This window comes from Sander lucioperca, chromosome 5 (genome assembly GCF_008315115.2).
Source record: "Sander lucioperca isolate FBNREF2018 chromosome 5, SLUC_FBN_1.2, whole genome shotgun sequence".
In the NCBI taxonomy this organism is placed as follows: Eukaryota; Metazoa; Chordata; class Actinopteri; order Perciformes; family Percidae; genus Sander; species Sander lucioperca.
In genome coordinates, this window is record NC_050177.1 from 40,762,909 (window position 1) to 40,787,896 (window position 24,988).

At 39.8% G+C, this 24,988-nt stretch overlaps 1 long non-coding RNA gene across 1 annotated transcript; it reads right to left on the bottom strand.

The window, feature by feature from the left end:
* Positions 1-3,067: 3,067 nt before the first annotated feature.
* On the bottom strand, positions 3,068-14,078 carry LOC116041147. The gene is made up of 4 exons (XR_004102852.2): positions 13,997-14,078; positions 11,843-11,847; positions 7,631-7,634; positions 3,068-3,078 (listed from the first exon to the last, which is right to left on the bottom strand). It is a non-coding gene; the product is annotated as an uncharacterized LOC116041147 (long non-coding RNA).
* Between the last annotated feature and the right edge of the window lie 10,910 nt (positions 14,079-24,988).

Here is a 24,988-nt window from a genome sequence, read left to right on the forward strand (position 1 = left end):
GCTGCACTGGTATTTTGCTTATTAGTTGACTGAATAATAATAATAATCACATACATAACATAACATAGCAGGGACAGATACAGCATGACATGAAGGAGAGGAGAGGGAAAAAAGCAACTCTCAGACTATCCTCATAAAGATAAGAACAGTGTGGGAACAGGAGAAAAACACCTCAGCACGTAAGCACGCAAACAGTACATTTGCACTGCTGCACAACATAACATAACATAACATAACATAACATAAATGTACAGTTGCACATTTAGCAGCGAAGGCGTGGGACTGGGGATAGGGTAGGGCGGGGGGGGTTTTGTCTGCTGAGAAACGCACAGCCCGGCAGCCCCACTAGTGAAGAGAAGGTTGTAAACTCTATTTTGCTCACAGGACTCAGACATAATTGTAAACATACTGTTAGGATGAACGTCCATGAATGTCCAACAATGGCAACTGGCCCTACTAGCAGGCTGAGCTTGTATGGCTGAGAAGTGACAATCCCAGTTAAAGTGTTACACAGACAGACACAGCTCCTTATGTATCATATACTCTCGACATGGCCTCAGCTTCCTCCCAGGCAAAAGGAATAGGAATTTGGGGGCCTGAGCAGTTTCCAAAGATCACAGCATTTGAATAATTTGAGTTGAAGGCACCTTTCTTAGCAAGCTGAAGAGATTAAAAATTGCAAAACGTGTAAACGTCTTTAAGAAGCTGAGGCTCAGTGATAAAATGTGATGCGTGCCTCTGAGGTTGAGAAGAAGGCGGGGAAGGCAGGCGTAAGGAAACACATGGACTTTGGCAAATGTGGTCTCAACAGGATGTTCTGGGCTGGGTTATACCTTCACTTTGACTGCTAGCCTTTTTCCGGCTGCTGGTAAGCCTTCAATTAAATGACGGCTACCTTTTTCAAGTCACTAATCCTCTTACAGTTTGGAACCCTACCCTTTGCCATGCGGAAAATACACACACACACACACACACACACACACACACACACACACACACACACACACACACACACACACACACACACACACAGTGACTCTTCAGCCTTACCCTCCTGCTGCCTGTCTTGCAGTGCTCCTGCCTTCTGGTGCCTTCTTAAGTTGACAAAAGACGCTGTTCTTGTCACAAACTGAGCCTGAAGGTAAAGTCTGTATGAAGAGAAAAAAAAGTGTGTGTGGCAAACCTGAACCTACAGTATGTCATACATTAACATGACAGTTGTGACAATGTCTGTGACAAATATATAGTGCATACAGCTGTCTTTGTAGCAGAATTATGAATAACATTAAACAATAACTACGATTATATATAATATTAACTCACGTCAATTACAGTACTTATATCATCCAGTTAGGCTGGGCTGCTTCCTTGTAGAGCAGATATCTTCAACATGGGGTCCTCAGAGTCACTGAAGGGCCTGCAGCCAAATTATTGTTTATTATTTTTAGTTTTTTTTCCACAAAAATTAAAATGTCTGAAAATATACATTAACATGATCAAAATCTGCACATTTTTTATGCTGCTTCATCTCAAGTTGACGTGACGTAGTGGCGTTTGTTCTGAAAATATTTTAAAAAACCTTGCCGTTTTTAACTGGAACATGTAACCCCTGGGTGAAAGTCCTGTGTTTGTTTGACCCATCCACCACCCGAACCCACCACTACTATTACAACACATTCTCATGAATGTATGATATTGCATGAAAATGTATGCACACCAAAATGTATAATGTCCTGGGAAATTAGGAGAGGGCCAGCTGGTCACGTGACACCAGGGTCACGTGATGGCGGCTGGCTACGAGCTCCATCACACCGAGCAGCAGTTGCTAGTTGTTTAAGCCACTACAGAGCTTCGTGACACAGGCTACAGACCTCCGTCACAGCTTGGTCGTATCAGCAGCAGTTAGTAGATGTGTTTAGCCGCTACAGAGCGCTGCGACGCCGGCTATGGTGCTCTGTTGTATCAGCGGTAGTTGGTGGTTCAGTTACCCGAGAATAGATGACTTTGAGCCAGGTACAGAGCACCGCGAGCTGCTGGTCGTTTCGACGGAGATTAGGGTTAAATTCAGTCCGTGACGAAAGTTAAGATTAGGCACCAAAAGGACTAGTTAAGATTTGGAAAAAGATAGTGGTTTGGATTAAAACACTCATAAGGAACACACAATTCCTGGGTAAAAGGCTTTAGTTTTGCCCAGGAAGGGAACTCCACTCTCTGGCTTGAAAGTCCTGTACATTATCACCCACCCATCCACCCCGACCTCCTTCTTTTGCGGCCAGCCGCGTTCTTATACAGTGGCCGGCAATGTGGAGCATACAGCAAAAAGAAACGTGGAATGCTTAGGAATTACAGTTCTTAACTTTTTGTAGCTTTTTGAACGAATGGTTCATGAGAGCTGGCTGGATATGTAATATGGGTCGTAATTGCTGCTTAAACAAACAACTTGTTTTTCGGTAAAAGGACACTCTCCACTGACAGTATGATAATAACCACCTCTAAAACGGGTCTGAGCGATCAGATCTCAATGCCTCCTCAATGCGTCTAGGGTGTGTTCACACCTGTACTTGTGATCCAATCACCCAGAACGCATGTTAATACCAGGTCTGAACAGGGCCTCATTCTACACATCCCTGTATTTGTCCTTTGGCAATAAACCCAATTTCCTCTAGTTTACATGGAGTTATTTAATTTGATATTTTATGCACAAAAGTCACCACTTCCTCACCACTATGGTTAATTAACAGTTATTCTAAATATAAAATTGTATATACTATTTTCTATAAAACACATTCTGAAGGCACATGGTTAATAAACAATCATAATTCAAGAAGTAATTCAACCAGTTACGTAAATTCGTAGCTACTTAACCACCACTACTTAAATAAACAGAAGTTTAAAAATCGGATTTACTTAGAGGTGCCTGGTTAGATCACCTGGTAGAGCGTGCGCCCAATGTACAGAGGCTCAGTCCTCGCTGCAGCGACCGCAGCTTCAACTCCAACTTGCTTACTTCCAACTTTGCTGCATGTCATCTCCCCTCTCTCCCCTTTCAATGTCCTATCAATAAATGCCACAAAAAATCTTACAAAAAAAAAATGTCAGTTTTACTCAAGTCCTGGTGGTACTTTAACTAAGCTATCGTAAAAAAAAACAAAACAATAAAAACTTGTACAATATGATAACAAGTGGCTGTAAGGCAGCTGGGTAAGGTATACAAAGGACACACAGAACTGTCATTCAGCTTCCTTCTTTTTGCAGCACTGCCTAACTGTGATGCTTTTTATAACTTGACCAGCTCGACATTACAGTTACATTTCTTAGTTATTGTTCTTTTTGATATTTTGGTTTGAATTGAATTTTGACTCATTTGGACAACTTTTGCTCTCCCTCAGGTCGTCCATCTAACTTTCCTCTTCTTTCCAATCATGCATGTTGTTGACTACATTTGTTGTTGGCCCAAAGAACATTGCCTTCTAAATAAAGTGTACACATTCAAATTCACAAAATATACTTAATTTGAGAATGGAAGGAAATTGGACTGCATCTCTTTTAGTGTAAAAATAAAGGAAATGTACTTCCTAAAAGGTAATTTTTCCCCCCCTTGCCCAAAGTGCTTAAATTGCTGAAGGCAGGAAGTGAGGAATCTTGGGTAATTTTAAGGTAGGCCAGAGCAAGTGTAGAAAAGCACCTCAAAACTTTCAGGGTTTTATTTTTTATGTTTCAACCCATATTGAAAGCTAACACATTCCTGATTAAACCCTAAAGCTCTCCTGTGACCGCAGCATCCATGGTGCTGATGAATGATCCTGCGCCTATAATGCCTGATGGCCATGCCTGTGTGAACACATACTACCTACTGATACATACAGCATCACGCATTAAAACCGTATAGACTGAAATTAGAACGTAGAGTGTTTGTGACTTCATATCTATTGGAACTTGGTCTGTATTTTCTTGTAATTGTATTCAAAAGGACTTATTAGAATCCCTTTGAGTTCTCTTATATAGCCAGACACACAGACAGCGCTGAAGCTATTGATCAGGATGAGGCACAGACCTCTGTAAAACATGGGGCGTTCCCACTATAATCAGCCAACACTGAGTATTGATTGGCCAGTGGCAGGCGAGTCGAGTAAAGGGAGGACACAGTCAGAGTCATGGGCAATTAATGGTCTCTATGCCACAGTGACAAGTCCTCTCTCCTCTCCCCTCCTTCACCTCTACCTCCGTCAGGGAATTCAAATCTATTGTAATGGGTTTTATTGACATGGTAAATATGCATCTGTGCACAGTGCAGAGGTTTGGATATAAAAAATGTAGTTAGTTTGAAACAAGCATATGTGATGTTTTTTTTCTAAAGTCAGTAAAAGGGCTGGGAGAGCACACACATATTACTACATTATACATATTGCAAAGACAATGCATATGTGTATTGTAATATTTTTACTTCAAAACAGGGCATTCTAACCTCCAATCTCTCTTGCAGGAGAAGGAATAGTTTGATTTGTGTAAGATTCCAAAGATCGAATAGTCACTAAAATATGTTACTTAAAAATGATTCCCCAAACTGTTTTTGCAATAATAGTGCTGCTAGATTTAGCTAAAACATGGAGTGGAGTGTATAATTTAAAGTAATCGGGTATTGAATATGAACCCATAAACAGTTACTATACTGTACATGAATGCAGTGCCCTGATCAATTTGGTGCCCTAGGCAAGATTTTACCTGGTGCGCCATTGCAAAGCAGCCAAGCCACTACCAATCATGTTCATACACTCACACAGAAACTGCATAGTTTTATGTCTTTGAGCTCGTTTTTATTGTAGAAACGTAACACTCTTGACGAAAGTCCAGAGGGACCGAAAATATTATTAATATCAATAAAGTGTGATGCTGAACGAGAGCGCTGTGCGGTATCTTCTTTTCTCTTCTACTTAAAGGAAACACACAAACCAGTATTAAAGAAACAAGTGACATCAAATAAATTATAAATACAATATAAATGTTTTGTACAAAATACAACAATAAAGAAACCAGTGCAAACAGAAAGATTTATAAATATAATATAAATAAGAGCAAGCAAAGACTACCTACTACACTGACTATGGAGAAGTAGCTCATACAACCACACTATAAAAAGGTGACCTATCTCTAAAAGGTATGCACTAGAAGTTTGATGTTTTTCGCTCATAGTATAGGTTAGATTTTAGTAATATGTCTTAACTGAAAGAAACAACACTGAATGAGTTAAGTAATATGGGGTCTAAAGTTCAAATGTTGGTCAAAAAGGATACCAAGATTCTTAGAACCGCTCTTGATGTTGCTAGTAAGATGGCCAATATAGTGACCCAACATCCTTAGTAAAATCAGAGCCGATCACAAGGACCACAGTTTAGTCAGAATTGAAATGAAATGAGACATCCAATTAGTAATAGAAGATAGGCAATCATGAGGGTGATGTTATTGAGGTTATTAGGTTTAACAAAGAAATAAAGCTGCGTGTCATCGGCATAGTAATGGGAAGAGATACCACTAGAGAAGCAGAGCAGGACACGTAATTGTATTCCGTGTCTTTCAGACAAGTATGAGGAAAACCATTTGAGTGCAGTAACAGAGGTGCAAACCCAGTTCAGTATTCCATCAATTAAAATGGCATTATCAGTGTATGAAGAGGCAGAGTCATGTAAAACTAAAATGGAATATTCACCTTTATCTGCACACATAAGAATGTTGTTAGTTACTGTTTTCAACAGAAGCCAGATTTATATTTATCAAAGATATTGTGTTCCCCAACAGTTGGAGAAGCTGGTGAGCACCAACACCAACAACAATTAAGGGAAGTTTGGAAATTGGCCTGTAGTCAACCAAACTGGTGTTATCTATGGAGTTTTTTTTGAAGACAGGAAAGACACTGGCTGTCTTGAAATAGGTATGCAGCCAGAATAGAGAGAAGGTAGGGGGCAATGACTGGCAGGACCCTATTACTGGGGACATGACCTCAGTATCCTCAATGGTAGATACGGCCCTGCCCTTCACCCTTTTCAAGTAACAGTTTTAAAGTAATGTGCTTTGTGGGCAACTTTTCACCTCTTAAACTCGTAGCAGAACTTTTGAAATAATAACTATTTTTTCAACAGCTGTTGGCTCTTTGTAGATGCAATACTTGTCTACCAACCCATGCCCAAAACACACACATAACTGGAACAAGTCACAATCACATTGACTGGTTTAACATCATGGTTATAGGAATGCTAATGAAAATAAGGTTTCTGTGATGACCAATCTAAATAACAAAAGAAAATATCAGTGCAAGCCTCTCAGAACAGCAAGCCTGGCTGAAACACAGTGATTCACTGTTCAATTAACAACGGCAACTGTATCATTTTCAATCAAATCTCCAATATTAACACCAAGCAATAATTCTTTCTTCTTTATTACAAATGTAGCCCTCCTATTCAATAAATCAGATGCCAGAAGCCGGTATAATTCACAGAGGAAGTCAGGCATAGTTTAGACTGGCTGAGTCACAGTCAAAATGAACCATTATTTCAGTTTTATGTTGTGTTTGTGCAAAGAGAGAGAGACACTTCAGTCTGTTTTCTTACTGCAGTGTTCCTTTTTCTCTTTAACTTCTATGTACAACTTTGTTCCAAGCTTCTGTTCCAGATTAACACAGTATTGGCATGTATGGCTATTAAAAAAATAAATATGTAATTATAGCTGTAAGCAGCGACTATAAGTCAGTGTTAGCATGTAGATGTCTTCAGGCTGGGACTTTTATCAAGCATATGAAGTTTGGGGCAGATTAGACAATGTACATGTGATTTACAAACCACTTCTTTTTAAGATTGTACTGAACAAATTTGAAAATGATTGGACGAAATCTATAGGAAGAGTACATTTTAGTAAGTGCATAGAAATGGTCAAAAACGTCCACAAAATGCACAATAAATACAAAATGGCTGACTTCCTGTTGCGTTAAGGGGATGGCACCTTTAGCCCCTAAAAAAATCTGATTAGTTTGCATAATAATAATAATTAAAGCTGCAAGCAGCATGAAAGGCTAGGACTTTTATCCGGCATGTGAAGTTTGGGGCAGATTGGACAATGTACATTTGAGTTACAAACCACTTCCTGTTTCGTGGCGGAACATGGAAATTCAATGCCTTGCCATGCCCATGCCTTTCGAGGCTGAGTCAACGTAATTGCAAATTAACTTGCCAAGGTCTTTAGATTGTACCGAACAAATTTGAAGAATATCAGACTAATGCTATAGGCAGAGTATGTTAGAGTAAGTGCATAAAAATGGTCAAAAACGTAAAAAAAATGCACAATAAATACAAAATGGCTAACTTCCTGTTGCCTTTAGAGGATGGCACTTTTAGCCCCTCAAAAAGCTGATTAGTTAATAATAATAATAATTAAAGTTGCAAGCAGCGATGAAAAGGGCCCTCACACCTCCCTGCATGTTGAGAGTACTGGTGGGACGCAGGTTGATGCAGCTGTGCATTTATGTGACCATCTGACACACATTATTTCCTGGGTGGCGTCAGTGGTGGAGGAAGTACTGAATCTCAGTACTTAAGTAAAAGTACAAATAACCAGAGGCATATTTAAGTACCACAATAGCAACCCTACTTAAGTAAAAGTAAAAAGTACCTGATTTTAAATGTACTTTAAGTATTAAAAGTAAAAGTACTTGCATAACGATTTATTCTCTTAATGTCTATATTCTAATAATAAAAAAATGGGTGGTGGATGGGTCAAACACAGGACTTTCACCCAGGAGACCGGGGTACGTGTCCAGCTTGTCGCGCTTGCTATAGTCGTTTTTTTCTTTCCTCCCACGTGTCACAGAACCGTACCCCCACCCACGACCCTTTCCTAAACCCAACCTTCCCGTTCTTCCTGCGTGTAACGGAACCGTACGCCCACCCATGAGCCTTTCCTAAACCCAACCGTCCCGTAGTTCCCGTGTGTCACGGAACCGTAAGCCCACCCACGACCTTTTCCTTAACATTACTGCGTCAAAGCGCGTTTACTTATAGCGCTAAAGGGATGGTAATAGTCCTGACCAAGCGCGTTTACTTAAAGTGCTAAAGGGATGGCGCTAAAGGGATGGCAATACTGCCCTACAAAGGCTAAGTGCAGTAACTACGCAAACAAAGAAACTGAGAAAAAGGCCTTTAAAGTTTTTATACCAGCCAGTCAAACATGTTATGGGTAGATTAGTGGTAATGCATTTATGTAAAGCCTTCTTAGGAAGACATTTTTTATAAATAAAAAACATGACCACTGGTGTGACCTTTGACCCCTAAAATGCAGATACTACATTACTGCATGCCTTTGGATGACCTTAAACAACTAAAATCCATGCCTTTGGATGACCTTAAACAACTAAAACACTATTGCAAAGGCAAAGTGCAGTATCTACAAAGTCAATGTGTTCATGCAACTTTCTTTTTGTGTTTCTTACATGTTTTTCTTTTTTTTAAATAGCTTTAATAGTTTTATTGATGTTTGCAAGTTGTAATATTGAAATTGCTCACTAGTAAGGTTCATGATTAAGAATAATCTTTTATCACAATGCCCCTTTCACCACAAAGACAATTTACTCAGTAATTATCATAATTTCCCTAAGCATCATTACCATTTTACACAATAAATAAATATTGATATGTTGGGTTTCATTAACATTTTCATTTTAATTAATTAATTAAAGTGTCCTAATCAAGTAACCTATTCCACTTTTTTATATTTTAAAATGACCATAAATACTTTCCTTGATTCGGTCAAAGAGATCTCAAGGTAACATGTATGTTTCTTGTCTTTGTAGCCTTACATCTAGGATATTCTCAGACTTTTAAATTTCCTATCATGCTGTCTACTCTCATTAAGCTATAAACATCATTAAAATAGAGTAATCATATGTATTCTTAGCTATCTGTGACTGATTGAAAAAACTGATTGGCAAGATGGACTCTGACAACAGAAAAGCAGATCATAGGCGAATGCTTAAACTAATATGACACCAACACAAGTTAAATTGCCCAGTTATGTTTAATTCACGTATTATTTAACTAAAAGCTATAATCATACAGCATCCGTCTTGTCATGGGGTTGCCAATTTAAGGCTGACTTGGCATGGTTTTTACCATGTTTTTTTTTCACTTTAACATCAACAGGGTTTGAGTTATAATCTGAGCTTCGTGGGGGTCTCTAATATAGCCTACTAACTAACGTTACCGGTGGAGATAAATAAATAAATAAATAAATTGGGGCTCAGATTGTGACGACACACTTTGAGCATGAGACAAGATGAAAAGATATTTTAACAGTATTATGAATAAATAGTCATGCTGAAATATATCAGTGGGGGGGTCTGGAGACATTTTGTGCACCAATTTATGGTGGAAATGTCTATTTATATGAAGGGAAACAAAATTAAGGTGGCAGGTGACAATTCAAAATATAAAAATATAACAGAATATAATGCAGTAATAAGCAGCTTGTTGTTTTAGCTTAAGTTACTTTTTTGGACAATGCACATTTGTTTTTTCTATATTTCAATTGATAACTGACATTGACAAGCTACTTTCGGCACACGGCTGCTTGAAAGGCATGCGAGCCTCTCTTCTCCCTGCTCTCTCTCCGCCGACAGAGATTAGCGGGCAGGTGAGAACGGGAACAGGTGAGCGTCACGTAGCGCCCAGAGAACCTGATGTGGAGAGGGCAGAGGAGAGTACCGGTAGCTGTTACATCAGGCTCTTATCTGATCAAATGCCTGCGATTCATTGATTTGCAGTATATAAAGAGTTATATTTATATGGTTGGCAACTGTTGAATTTTATTGATGCTCAATAAAGCCAATAATATTCTATTTCAATCACGTGCTCTAACATGGTTTGCAAATAGGGGATAGTAACAGGAGGATTTGACAGCTTTTTTTTCTGGTGCTGCTGGGTGCCCTCGTCCACTTTCCTGCGGATGGAAAGCTAACTTTACTGGAGCCTACTAACTTTTGAAGAAGTAACCTCTGTCACTAAAATTGGATTAGCTGCCTGGAATGTGAAGAGATGTTCAAATCAAGAATCATCAACGCGATTATCGGATTATCATTAAGTTGTCAGAGTGGATATTGCCTTCAAGTTAGCAGGTAGGCTAAAATGTTTCTAATATATGTATTGTTAACGGTCTGTGATTGTTAGCAGCTGGCTAGCCGGTAACTTAGGTTGCTAGTATGATTATAAAGTAGTCATTTGCCTTTCTAGGTGCTTTGCTATCTCCCTTACCCTCTGGATATTTGCGTTTTAATGCAAGTTCAACCATCATTTTGCCTCGGGATTGTGCCATGGTGTTGTCTCATGCTGTTCTAGCTGGTTGGCTTGTTGGTTCTGTGTGAGGGAGTGTTACGATCGGGACAAACAGTATTACAATGTCTTTCGGGAGAAGGCTACCAAGCCAGACCGCAGTATCTGCAGTGTCAAACCCGGGAAAACAACCCCAGAACGCGGTAACTTCACTTACTGCGGTTTGCCTTGGTATTAGCTTGAATTTCGTATTTATTGTAATAAGCCAGAACGCAGTAACTTCTCTTACTGCGGTTTGCCTTGGTATTAGCTTGGATTTCGTAGTCACTGCAATTTTGACACACTTTTTTTTCAGAAACGGGACCTAATTGAACCCAGAGACTTTTTCACAAGACAGAACACATGTCATAAAGCCCATTAGAAGTCTTAACTCATTTTTGACCAAATGTGTAGTTACTGCACTTTGCCTTTGTAGGGCAAAATAGTACCGACCAAGCGCGTTTACTTAAAGCGCTGAAGGAGACTTTTAGCGTCAATAAGAACGACAAAGGCACCTGACCAAGTGTCGAGATTTTACGAGATGGGTGTGAGAACGTGTTGTCTATCAGGGTGATCTGCATTAAGCCCAACTTTTAATTATTTTCCACGGGACAGTGAATGCTGCACACGTTTATCTAGCGAGAACACACGGGCTTGGACAACAAGTACGTTGCTTCACAGCTGAGGAGGACCGGGAGTGTTTTTAAGATAAATATACAGGTTGTATATTAACCCTATGTGAATGGATGCTTCACATATGACCAAGCAGAGCATCGGGAGCAGCAGCAGTAACGGGAGCAGCGGTAGTACCGGGAGGGGTACACGCCTGGCCAATAAATTAAATGCTATTGAAGGGCGGGTCTTGGCGTGGCGGTGCAGGAGCCGCTGCTGAAGGCTTCCCTGCGGACTGCAAACGTGTGACAGTCAGGAAGACATTTTGGCAGGGGGAAAAACTGATCAGAAAATGTGGTGGTGATGGCGCAGTGGATATGACACATGCCTTTGGTGTGGGAGATCTCGGTTCAATTCCTACTGCGATACATCAACCAATGTGTCCCTGAGCAAGACACTTAACCCCTAGTTGCTCCAGAGGTGTGCGACCTCTGACATATGTAGCAATTGTAAGTCGCTTTGGATAAAAGCGTCAGCTAAATGACATGTAATGTAATGTAATGTAAATGTAGTGGAGTAGAAAGTATAGATAATTGCTGCAAAATGTAACAAAGTAAAAGTCAAAAGTATGCACTATTGATTCTACTTCAGTAAGGTACAGATATGTGAAAAATGTACTTAAGTAACAAAGTATTTGTACTTCGTTACATTCCACCACTGGGTGGCGTGCATGGCACTAGAAATGACATGTTGCATATTTTTTTAATACTTTTTCTGTCCTCTAAGTGGCGCTAGAGAACACACTAATTATAAGTCATGTTTCTGTATATCATGTGTAGACCACACCATGCTAATTTAAAGTAAATTGGGTGATCTTTGTCAACTAAGGCTGACATCCTGTTGCCAGTAGTTTGTGCCATGACTATGATTCAATATGGGCATGTAGATGTTTTCAGGCATGCGCTCTTATCCAACATGTGAAATTTGGGGCAGATTGGACAATGCACATTCCAGTTACAACAAATTCCTGTTTCATGTGTGTCAATTTCTGAGAGTTTTCGAGCATCCCAAGCCCCACGAAAATGTGATTGCGCAGCAGAAAAAGAAAAACTTTATAAAAACAACAAGTTCCTTACACCTTCACTGCCAGGGACCGCTGGGCTTCTGGCACTTTCGTGCTGGGGCCCTATTAATGATATCAATTCATATCAGGGCCTTCCCAACTTATGTTGTCTGGCCGTAATAAAACAATAAGGATTTGGAACGACACAGGGGAAAGCAGAGCTTCTAACATTACTGTGAATGTCTGTTTGAGTGCTTGCACAGCTGAGTCACTAAATGTCTTTTTTAAAGTACAACAATGGACCTGTAACTGAAATGATGTTGAGCTGTTAGTTGAAACTGTTAGTTTTAAAGATTCTACATTATTCCATTTCCATAGTTTTGTTTTAATTGATCAAGATAAAAAAATGGTTTTATTCATTAGTACTGCAAGTAAATGTGGTTTAGCTAAAAGCTGAATGGAGTTCATTACATGTAATGAGCTTGAAGAGTAATGATGCATTTGAGTGTTCCCAGTGAATTTGTAAAAGTTGGAGGTTTTGGAGTTTACCAGCAGGAAGTTGTCCTTGAACATCCAATACAGTGGTAAATACCAGTTGCATATTTGATTTACAAGTTGTGATGTATCACTTGAACTTGATGGCCAACTGCCAAGCAATAAGCATGTTTACATGCACATTAATATCCTGGTTTTGGATCATATCCAGGATATGGCATTTGCATGGAACATGGGAAACCAGGTTATTCATTTTCCTGTTTATATGATTGTTATGTCCCTCAGCGAGGCCAACATAACCAAAAAAGTCAAGGAGTAGCAGGAGAAAACATTCAATGCATTCACAAACAATACAAGTGACCACCAAACAGACAAAGTGACCACCAAACAGACAAAGTCTACTACCAGAATGCTGGAAGGAAAACAATAAGGGAAGACCAACCCACAATGGGTCATCGGTTCTGGGCTCTCCCCTCTAGATAGCAGACCAACACTGAATCAACATTGAATCAGTCTTAATGCATACAGTAACCTATCATTGAATCAATGTTGACATTTCACATTGATTTTTCATCAAGTTTGCAAACTGATATGTAATTTCAAGATGCATATTGTCTTTTGAAGTATGTTAAAGTATGTGAGGGAATTACCCCAAATTTGAAGTAAAAAATGTATAGTGTTGTTACTTCATTTTTGATTAAAAGATCCTGTTCCTACCTAAAACACAAAATAGATACTATCACTTAAACAGCTTCTATAAGCTACTGCACCAAACAGTATGTTGTAATTGGACGATCAAGCAAGATTCTATGTTGGACGGAGCGCCAATTTGCTTCACCATACTTTTAGATTCACAAAAAGTTTTTCAAAGCAGCTTCCTGTTGTTATGCACCAGAGGTTTGGAGCAGAGTCCCATCACAAAAAGGAGAGACTTCTGTTGATAGTTTAAGAAACAGCTTAAAACGTCAAAATGTTTCATGATATTGCTTTTATTAATTCCACTGTTTGGCGTCATATCTGATGTTTCTTTTATATATATATATATATATATATATATATATATATATATATATATTTTTTTTTTTTTTTTTTTACACTTTGTTATCAGTAGTATTATCATTGTTTATATTACTGTGCTGTTTTCTGTTTTTAATGCCTGTGTTATTGATTTGTTTTTGTTTTTTTGTAAAGCACTTTGAGCTGCATTTCATGTGGTGTAGTATACATAAAGTGTATTGTTATTATTATTAATATAGTGCCATGATACTACAAAAAGAAAAATGTGATTTGTCAGACTGGGAATCATGTGATAAAAAGTGGTTGCTCACAATTTAAGATGTTGGAAATGAATGTGTGAACATGCTTTTAATGTGTTAAGACACCAGAATTCAACCTGTTAACCACATACAGTATAAAGACAGAGAAGATAACACAAGCGTACAAGACATATTTCCCAGCTGGCTTGTGATATGCACTATACCAGGAGTCTTCAACGTTATTTAAGCCAAGGACCCCTTAACTGAAAGAGAGACGGAGCAGTGACCCCCCCACTACATATATTGTATAAAATGAAGTTGCATATTAAACTGGACCTACAATAATATGTTGGTGGCCTAAAGTCTTTATACATACCTTTTTAGTGCATAGAATACTAATCTATTCAAATAATTTTTAGAATGATTTTATAAATCATGTTTTAATGTTAAACATACATGTGGAACAGTGAATCTTTAGGATGAACTGTATCTGTGGATGGCTACCAGTGATTCTCTTACCTATAGGCCAGTAAGCCTATCATTAGTGTTTTTTTTTCACAAATAGGCTGATTTATATTTGCTAATAATATGTTGGATTCATGTTAAGACATTTTAATTTATGAAAACAATTTCAAAAGTTGCAATGACACTCCTTTCAATAATTTAGCCTGATTATGGTCTTAGTACCGAAACATTGCCTATTAAATTAATGTTTTGCAAGTAAGACAGTGTGCGGGAGTTTCTTTGCAACTTATCCCCCTCCAACGCACCTGTCTCATGTTATAGATGTGCAGTATTTGAAGTATTTTTCTGTAATGAAAAACTTTCAAAAATGTAATAATAATTAACAAATAATAATTTCGTGGCCCCCCTGCAGTAACTCTGATGACCCCCTAGGGGCCCCGGACCCCTGTTGAAGTTCTCTGCACTATACATACAGTATATTCTTTTTTTTCTGTATATAACACACTTGTACTGACCAAACAAATGCAATATGTGGCAGGAAAATGTGACATCTATACATATGATACAATACATAAGGTGTGTGTCAAGATGTAAAGAGTCCTAGGATTACAGTGAGTATAAAATCATGCCAAGAAAGCTAAACAAAGACACACAAGAAAACAAATTTTAGGAAAAAATGACATCATCAGAACTTGTCCTAACCTCATTCACGTCCTGTTCCAATAACTTGATCAACAGTTGTATCACTGTGTCTCAGCCCAGTAACTGATGGCTCTCTCTCAAACGCTGCCTATCTCATTATAGTAATGAACTTTATAATTACCTCCACCCACTCAGAGAAGAATGAAGGCCATTAAGACACTGGGATTGGCTTTTATATCATGTACTTAGCCCAGGACACTAACCAGCAGCCATGTTCCATCTCAATAAACTCCCACATCCTTCAGGCCGCTGACAACTCTTTTTACTCAGAGTGACAGGGGGTTAAAACATTCCCATGCAACACAAAATAGCACTAAGTTTCAGGATTTGTCAGATTTGGGCTTTTAGAGAAAATGAATTGAGCAGTTGGACAGATCACAGATAATATAAGTTCATTTTTATTACCGCGGTAATATTTCCTGCGGTAATATTTTATTACCGCAGGAAATAATGTAAACAACTCATAACCTGACCTTTTAAAAACTTTGTGAAGCTTTAGTACTAGGTTATTCCTAGTACCTAGGAAACTATGCACTATAGCTTTAAAATCCTTCCAGAGCCACTTAACCACATATGGGTATGAAGACCAAGTCATAAACAAAAATCCATTTTTTTCTATTTCAGGTGCAGCGATGCAAAAACTGTGTAGGTCAGTGTCTGTGGTTGGACTGGTATAGCTACCACCATCTCAAGCCAACCCCATCCCTACTAGCAGACATGATAAATAGCAAATAAGAAACTAGGGGGTGTCAACAAAAATAATAAGGGGAGGAAACAAACCTACATATGTATGTAAATAATTTTACCACTCAATGGCGTGGGTTTTGTTTCAACATTGGGGGGGGGGACACATTCTAACTTTTCTGCACAAATGACATCTTTATTTGTTTTGTTTTCTATGCCCCTGTTGTGTTCTCTCCAATGTAGCACAAGTAGACTTTATATTTCACAGTTGCTGTTTTCTGTCGGATCGTGTATAGAGAGACATCATAAACATTTCCGACCACACTTGCTTCATTTCAGAAAGAGAAAGAGAAAGATAAAAGAGACGTGCGCTGCGAGGTTAAGATGGTACGGTCCACTCTAGTGGTTTCTGAAATCGTTGGGAAACATGTAACAGGTAAGAAGGATATAAACATGTTCTTAGCCACCTGAATGGTTACATCTTTTAGGGAGTGGCTTGTCAATTTTTTTGAGAGGGACAAATGTACCTTTTCTAAATATTTCTCTAATAGTATGAGATTGCTTACCGTTATTATGAGTGGTATCATAGGGGGGTGGGGCATATCCCCTGCATCCCCCCCCCACCCCCCACCCCGAAATCTACACCTATTATACCACTCATAATAATGGTAAGCAATCTCATACTATTAGAGCAAAGATTTGGTAAATATATGTAAATAAATATATATGATACTCAGCAAATGTCTCCTTCAATGATAATAGCGCATAAACACCGACCTAAGTCAGAAATTTGGCAAACTAGTCTACGTTTGAACTTACACATAGCTGGTGCAAGCCAGATCCGGCTACGACAGAGATACATGATCAAAATGTTCCCAGAGATAACCAGCACACAAGTCATAAGTAATAAAAATGTAAATAATGCATCATACATAATGAGAGTTACAGTTAGTACATGTAGGACTACAGTGCAGTGTGTATGTAAGTGTTGCAATATGACATCCTAATGAGAAACTCTTTATTAAAGTAATACTCACTTATATTAAAACGAAGGAGTTCTCATTAACTTATCACTGTGCTACAACTGTAGATTATGAGCTAACAAGTAGCACAAGGAACACTTTGAAGGCATCCATGTAAGACCATTATATCAATCAGCAATTAGCACCCATGCTGTTAAAATCATAACAAGAAAAAAAAAACAATTTTGCCTTTAATATTTACTTTAATTATACCATTGATCATACAGTTTATCTATCCGCATATCAGATGAAAGCTGAAAGAAACATTACCAGGCTTGTTTGCATTTTATTATGGAGAATTAGAGTTGTTGCACAACAGTGGTCTTAAATGAGCACAACATGGTGTGAAAATAGATTTGAATTTCAAACTAATGACTTGCTGATTCATAACCTGGCTTGCGCGTAATTTCCATGACTCTGTAACCAGCGCGAGCAGGTAATGAGCAAGTACATACTGTGTATTATACACCAAACACTGTTGACGGTGTAACAGCACTTAGTGTATAGCATTCAAACAAAGACTATAACTCTACTTCCAACCAAATAACTTGGACATTATTAACACAAAAGCAGCATTGTCGCTGTTTAATTCTCCCCCACAAGCCATGGAAATGAAGACCAAAAAAAGCAGAATTTCATCCTGTATCTACTTGTACTTGTCAGACTGCATCACACATAGAACTCATTAGTGAATGCATTGTGTTTGGCTTGGATTAATTAACACTTATAATGTAGTGGGGAATCAGGCGAGTCAGGCTTGTGTTATAATAGGGGAGCATTTTGGCTTGCAATACTGGACAAAGAGTTTACCTCCAAGGTGTGTGTCTATGCGTGTGTGTGTGTGTGTGTGTGTGTGTGTGTGCGTGTGTGCGTGTGTGTGTGAGAGCGAGGGAGAACAAGAAACACCAGCGTACTGCACTGCATTGTATGCTATCATGCTGAAACATATGGAAAGACAGGTCCTTTGTCACTGTAAGGGCACATTTGACATGGTTTGATATAGAGAGACAAATAAAACACAAAAGCACTATCCTACTCCCTCAACGCCAACCTGTCACTCCGTCAAGGCAGCGTGTGTGTCTGTCTGTCTATGTGTGTATGTGTATGTGTGTGTGTGTGTGTGTGTGTGTGTGTGTGTGTGTGTGTGTGTGTGTGTGTGTGTGTGTGTGTGTGTGTGTGTGTGTGTGTGTGTGTGTGTGTGTGTGTGTGTGTGTGTATGAATCTATTTGAGTCAGTGACCAAGAGAAATGCAGCCCTTGGCTATGCAAAAGTATAATTGAGGGGATGTTTGCCAGTGCGTGTGATACCTTTGCTATATGGTTTAACGCTAGGAAATAGTATACAATTTACAGCCTAATATTTGTACTAACATAAAAACATGTCCAAAGTTGAGAATGCGTGTTCATACAATTCATTCAAAACCTATTGCAGTCACTCATCATGTGTTTGAATGTGCTCAAAACCCCATTAAACTTTCCATCATTTGTTAGTTAAGTGATAGCTTCGAAGTAAATTTGAGCATATACAGAAAAAGAGGGACATTATGATTGTAAAAAAGTCTGATTTGGTCACCACGTGCATGTTCATACTGATGAAATCATATTTGCAGTACCTCAACAGCACCTATGGGTGTCCCTCTTTTTCTTCAGAAGTCATCTTGATGTGCTGCAGCCATTCTCCATTGAAGCTGTGGCAAGAAGGACCATGTGTGTGTGTGTGTGTGTGTGTGTGTGTGTGTGTGTGTGTGTGTGTGTGTGTGTGTGAGTTCAAGACAAAGGCACCTGTGCAGCATACAATTATATAAATATTATATTACTATACAAAAGTGCAATTAACTACAACAAATATTTATTTTGTAGAAAACATTTATATGATTATTAATGTTTAGCTAAAACAGACACAGTGGATGTTGTGCTTGTAACAGCATGTAACATGAAATCATAGAAGCAATCTAAACTATCAGGCTAGATGCATGCAGTTTCTGCTAGTCATACACTGGCTTAAGTTAGCCAAATGTCACTATAAAAACTGGACCTATATTCTTCTTGGTTCTTTAGGGCCATTTCACTCTTAAGTTTTTATTGCAATTAGTGAAGTCATATTTTTAGTCTCTAATCATGGCAGGATAAAGCAGGAATATGGAGTTGACCGCTCTATGGGTGCAGATCATGGTAGCATCCTGTTGCATCCTGCTCATTTCTTCCCCTCCCTGTCTCCTATGAGGAGAGTTGGAGGAACCGTAATACATGTAAATATTGTTTGTACTCTATATCTAATAGTGTCATTCTGTTTCTTCAAATTAAAATTATACTATTGCTACTTCAGTTCAAGTCAATTTTCATTTTAATTTGATCATGGCCCAATATCACAAATCACAATCACAAATTTGCCTCAGAGGGCTTTACACTCTGTACAGCGTAGAACACCCTCTGTCCTTTGAGCAACTAAGGAGGGATCCCTCTCCCAGGACGGACAGACGTGTTTTAGAGTTGTGTGTACAGATCACACCAGCATAATGAAATTACAGTATAAACAATCCATATGACTAAATGATATATAGAAAGTGAGAGGAAAGAGACAGAGACAAAGATGCACAGCATCTCAGCAACAACAATAATAATACCATAAATAAAACTACAATAATAGCAACATGACTTATAATAACTATAATAGTTGCAGTGAATATAATATAATAATAATATAAATTAATAACAGCATGTATCAGTAACAATAGCAGTAATAATAATAATAATAATTTAAATGCAGTTGGTGTCAAGCAGGACCACGGCAGCAGGCGCAATCGAGATCAATGGAAACCTGTGAGACTAGAAAGAACAAAGACTCTGGGGAAGCAGCTACATTAAGTTAGTAACATGCATTAATGGGACAGGAATGTACACAGATGGAGAGAGAGAGAGGAGCTCAGTGTGTCATAGGAAGTCCCCCCAGCAGTCTAAACCTATAGCAGCAGGGCAAGGGCTTGTCCAACTAGCTTTATCAAAGATGAGAGTTTTAAGTTTACTCTTAAATGTGGAGACGGTGTCTGCCTTCCGAACCGAAACTTGGAGCTGGTTCCACAGGAGAGGAGCCTAATAGCTAAAGGCTCTGGCTCCCATTCTACTTTCAGAGACTCTGCGTACCCAACACATTCTCACTCCCAGCACGTCAAAAAGCGACACTTGGTCAGGTGCCTTTGGCATTTGTTACTGACAAAAGAGTCTCCTTTAGGGACATATTAAGATGCTCTGGGTTGGGACTCTTTGTGTCACTTTTTTACGCTCTGGGTCGGGACATAGCCTACGTTTAACTGACATGCGGCACAAGAACGGGACAGTTATGTTTAGGGAAAGATGGTGGGTGGCGTTACAAAATGTACATTTCAGTGACACGGGGCAAGAACGGGACATGAACCCCGGGTCTCCTGGGTGAAAGTCCTGTGTTGTTTGACACATCCACCACACCGAGCTGCCTCCTTATGCCGATTTTAGGTCTTTCATACTACCGTTGTTCCTCTTACTACTACGTCATCTTACAGCCTTTTTAAAGGAGAATTCCGGCCAATTTTTACATTAATCTTGATCGCTATAGCTACGCAAGTACTTTCGATAGAAAAAACACCGACCCGAATCAGTGCAGGTAACACGGAGAAGCTGCAGCTACGTACTACAAGCGTCCCCTGAGCTTAAAGGAGAATTCCGGCCAATTTTTACGTTAATCTTGATCTTGATAGCTACGCGAGTACTTTCGATAGAAAAAACCCCGACCCGAATCAGTGCAGGTAACACGGAGAAGCTGCAGCTACGTACTACAAGCGTCCCCTGAGCTAAAACGGCAGTGGTCGGGGCAAGTTTTAGAGTGCCTTTGTGCCTCTTAACAGACACAAAATGCAATTAATATGTCTGTGCCACATGAACAGGGCCCTTACGTGTCAACAAGATGCGTTTTCAACTCAGACATTGTTTAAATTCACCTACCCTGGTCCCTGTCTCGATCCTGCCGGTAGCTAGCTTGCCCTGCTAGCTGATAGCCGTTAGCCGTTAGCTGCTAGCTGCCGTCCGGTGAGTGTATTCAGCCAGGCTTCTGTGATAATCATCCCAATAAAAATCCACGGAGCGCCTGGTGGTCTGGTGGATGTCCTGCATAGGACAGATCATGCCTTCGCAGCGAAAGGTTTAGATTATTCCCCCCTCAAAATAGGTAATTTAGCACTGTAGTGGTTATGACCATATCAGGCTTGCACAGTAATAGCGTTACTGAAGCTTAGCTGTAGCATCACGCTGTCTCCTGGGAATTCAGTTGTAGCAGGAAAAGGTAAACAGTAGTGTGCAGATTGTGTGTGCAGGCGTAGTGTGTGAAGAGTGAAGAGCGGAGTTGTTTATAAGGGAAGAAGCTTGGAGTAACGTAACTATGGAGAATATAGCAGATATACAACACACGGAAGAGCCTTTTGAGTTTGATGGTCGTCCTTATTTATTCAAACCTGAGTATACAGACGAAGAACTAGCCTCACAGAGTTGGAAAGAACGTGACAGACAGAGGGGAAACAGGCAGATTAACTTGCTGCTCCAAGCGCAAGCTAAAGCTAGCCTTAAGTAACTGGAGGACATAGCCACACCACCGCCGCTCCGTGGATTATTATTGGGATGATTATCACAGAAGCCTGGCTGAATACACTCACCGGACGGCAGCTAGCAGCTAATGGCTAACAGCTATCTGGCTGTACACACTCAACTGAGGGCAGCTAGCAGCTAACAGCTACTACCGCACTACTGTTAATTTTAGGGGGGAATAAACTTCAAGATGTGACATGACCTGTCCTCTGGAGGACATAGCCACACCACCGCCACTCCATGGATTGTTATTGGGATGATTATCACAGAAGCCTGTCTGAATACACTCACTGGATGGCAGCTAGCAGCTAACGGCTATCAGCTAGCAGGGCAAGCTAGCTACCGGCAGGATCGATACAAGGACCAGGGTAGGTAAATTTAAACAATGTCTGAGTTGAAAACGCATCTTGTTGACACGTAAGGGCCCTGTTCATGTGGCACAGACATATTAGTTGCATTTTGTGTCTGTTAAGAGGCACAAAGGCACTCTAAAACTTACCCCGACCACTGCCGTTTTAGCTCAGGGGACGCTTGTAGTACGTAGCTGCAGCTTCTCTGTGTTACCTGCACTGATTCGGGTCGGGGTTTTTTCTATCGAAAGTACTCGCGTAACTATAGCGATCAAGATTAACGTAAAAATTGGCCGGAATTCTCCTTTAAACAGCAGTTGTCGGGGCAAGTTTTAGAGTGCCTTTGTGCCTCTTAACAAAATGCAATTAATATGTCTGTGCCACATGAACAGGGCCCTTACGTGTCATTTTAACTCAGACATTGTTTAAATTCACCTACCTGGTCCCTGTCTCGATCCTGCCGGTAGCTAGCTTGCCCTGCTAGCTGATAACCGTTAGCCGTTAGCTGCTAGTCATCCCAATAACAATCCACGGAGCGGCGGTGGTGTTGCTATGTCCTCCAGTTACTGAAGGCTAGCTTTAGCTTGCGCTTGGAGCAGCAAGTTCATCTGCCTGTTGCCCCTCTGTCTGTCTCGTTCTTTTCAACTCTTGTGAGGCTAGTTCGTCATCTGTATACTCGGGTTCGAATAAATAAGGACGACCATCAAACTCAAAAGGCTCTTCCGTGTGTTGTATATCTGCTATATTCTCCATAGTGACGTTACTCCAAGCTTCTTCCCTTGTAAACAACTCCGCTCTTCACTCTTCACACACTATGCTCCGATCTGCACACTACTGTTTACCTTTTCCTGCTACAACTGAATTCCCAGGAGACAGCGCGATGCTACAGCTAAGCTTAAGTAACGCTATTACTGTGCAAACCACAGACATTGTTTATCCCGTTTCCATGTAGTTATAATCAATGATATGGTCATAACCACTACAGTGCTCAATTACCTATTTTTGAGGGGGAAATAATCTAAACTTTTCGCTGCGAAGGCATGATCTGTCCTATGCAAGACATCCACCACACCACCACCGCTCCGTGGATTGTTATTGGGATGATTAGCCCAGAAGCCTGGCTGAATACACTCACCGGAGGGCAGCTAGCAGCTACTACCGCACTACTGTTTTTTTTAGGGGGAATAAACTTTAAGACATGACGTGACCTGTTCTCTGGAGGACATAGCCAAATCACCGCCGCTCCGTGAATTGTTATTGGGATGATTATCACAGATTATCACATAAGCACAGAAGTCTGAATACACTTACTGGACGGCAGCTAGCAGCTAACGGCTAATGGCTATCAGCTAGCAGGGCAAGCTAGCTACCGGCAGGATCGAGACAGGGACCAGGGTAGGTGAATTTAAACAATGTCTGAGTTGAAAACGCATCTTGTTGACACGTAAGTGGCACAGACATATTAATTGCATTTTGTGTCTGTTAAGAGGCACAAAGGCACTCTAAAACTTGCCCCGACAACTGCTGTTTTAGCTCAGCGGATGCTTGTAGTACGTAGCTGCAGCTACTCCGTGTTGGCTGCACTGATTTTTTCTATCGAAAGTACTCGCGTAGCTATAGCGATCAAGATTAACGTAAAAAATTCTCCTTTAAGTCTTCTTACAGGTTCACAAAGCGTCATGAGGCTTCATTCCGCCATCACTTCTATATAGGGATGGCGATGTCACAGCACTTTAAACATAGGCGTGAAGTTGAGCTGCTGCTCTGCCCGGTGTGTTCCATAGAGATGCTGAAGGTTGCTTTTTGCGTCGGTATCTGATGCTGAGAGACACTGACCAAGCCTCAGTTTTTGACGAGTTGGGAGTGAGAACGGGTTGGGGAACCACAAGTAACTCTGCATTCTGGGAGCGCAGTGCTCTGGTTGAGCAATAGGGTACTATGAGCTCTGTATGAGCACTGGCAAGTTGATTTCCTGATCCTGATGAGAGACTCATAGCCACTTGCCATCACCGTCCAACGTCAATCACATAAAGCACAACTAATATTTGTAAAATAGACAATTCAGCATACCTTTGCGAAGCTGACATAGAGAGGCGACTAGAGAAGTCCGCGCCTTCGGTACTTTGGTTTACAACATTATACGTAGGAGAAAATGTATATAAATTACATGAGGATTAGGGAAAAAATACAATAAATGTTTGAGTATTTTCTGCTATTGTTGTTTGTTTAACTTAAGATGATGACAGAGTTCAGAGTATCCCAGACAGCACTACATGCTTCTTGCTGGTGACACACGCTTGCTGATGTTCGATTTTTTAGCATTGCCTCACCACTTGATGTGTTTAGAAAGTATCCACAGCTGATACCGCACTTTAGGGTCAATAATACGGGACTATCTATCCACCAAAAAACAAAAATGAAAACAGTAAAATAAAACTTAAAAACAAACAAAATTACAAACATGAGACAAAAGCCAGTTTAAATGGGTGAGTCTTCAGCTGCTTTTTAAAAGCATCAACAGGGACCACAGCGTGTTTTTGTCTTTAAATGCCTCAATCTGGTGCACTTTGAAAAGAAATTCAGACAACAAGCAGGAGGTGTTCTATGTGTGGAGTAGTTTTGGAGACATGCCTCTGTAATTATGACATATATAAAAAAAAAAATGATGGCAAAAAATACTCCCCCAAATTATGCATATGCCTATTTTTGAAAAGTAAGTGATGTAGTATAAATATATTATATGTATATAATATATATATTAAATGTTTTTGGCAAAAACATATTATACATATATATATATATTTTTGAAAAGGTAAGTGCTGTAGTACAACCAGCAGGGGGGCTTCTATGTGTGGAGTAGTTTTGGAGACATGACTCTGTAATTTTGACATATTACATTTTTTGGGCAAAAAATATTCCCCAAAATTAGGCATATGCCTATTTTTGAAAAGTAAGTGCTGTAGTACAACTAGCAGGAGATAAGTTATAATCGAGGTAAGTTTGGAGACACTGCCTTATTTAATCATTAAATTAATAAATATTTTTGTTGTAGGCTATCTCTTTTCGGTGTTGTAGTTTGTAGACCGTTCCTAAGCACTCGCCTTACTACTGTCTCACCGACGGCTGCTCGTAGAGACCAATGTTATTTCTCCAGGAAATGGAGGACGGCTCGTTTTGATGATAATGAGTTTGTAGCTCGTTGTTTACCTTACTACAGTAGGAAAGATGCGTCGTTTGTGATTTAATAACATTTCGCTGCAGAGTAATTGATCCCTGAAGTTCGAATCTGTGAATATCTTTCTAACTTTACCGAAGTTGAGCCCTGAGCAGCGCTTGCTCTGGCTGTCTTGAGCCTGCGCGTGTAGGTGCGCGACTATACATTT